This window comes from Galeopterus variegatus, unplaced genomic scaffold (assembly GCF_000696425.1).
Source record: "Galeopterus variegatus unplaced genomic scaffold, G_variegatus-3.0.2 Scaffold1224, whole genome shotgun sequence".
Lineage (NCBI taxonomy): Eukaryota > Metazoa > Chordata > Mammalia > Dermoptera > Cynocephalidae > Galeopterus > Galeopterus variegatus.
Genome location: NW_007727335.1, coordinates 81181 through 81841, shown reverse-complemented (window position 1 = coordinate 81841; position 661 = coordinate 81181). Strand labels below are relative to the sequence as shown.

The 661-nt window shown below is 36.9% G+C and overlaps 1 long non-coding RNA gene across 1 annotated transcript in view; it reads left to right on the top strand.

Annotated features, from left to right (window-relative positions):
- The window catches only part of LOC103592843, a 50211-nt gene extending 49550 nt beyond the window's left edge, over positions 1–661 (top strand). The window contains exons 3-4 of the long non-coding RNA XR_550690.1: positions 35–109; positions 597–661. This is a non-coding gene — a long non-coding RNA (uncharacterized LOC103592843). The remainder of the gene's footprint in view (positions 1–34; positions 110–596) is intronic.

Below are 661 nucleotides of genomic sequence, written 5' to 3'. Positions count from 1 at the left end.
TGGCCACATTACTGAGTTTGCTTTTGCTTTGCAGGAGTAACCTTGCCATCTGCCGTCCTTCATATGATGTTACTAAGCAAGTCTCTGGTCAACTATCCACAAGAATCAAGTAGGTAAAATTTTTGTGAGAAAGCAAAAACACAAGACACAATTTTATATATGTATTGTGTGATTCCATGGCACAAAGAGAAATGATTGAAAAGAAGCATATGGAATTTTAGTTAAATTTCATTTCCTTGTTTATATTTTTCTTGGTGAAACCAGGTTTTTCTAGACCTCAGTAGCCTGTGGATGCAGATGGAGTTCCATTAACAGTAGTAACCCAAATTTTGCTGGCATAATTCCCTGCCTGCTTACACAGGACTCTGGGTCCTAGTAAACCTACCTCCATTTCCAACATAAGGAACTCCCGAACACCATTGACCTGAGCTGGAAACTAGAAGTATGCTAGACTCAAATATGAACCTTGGCTACATATTTTTTTAAATCATAAGCATGAATCACAATCAGTTCTCATTATTCTCTGATTCTATATTTTCAAATCTACTTGTAATCCCCCAAATCAATACTTGTGGTATTTTTGTGTTTATTCACAGATATGTGCAGAGTGGCAAAAAATTTGAATCACCACCTGTGTATGTTTTCAGCTGAGCAAACAAGG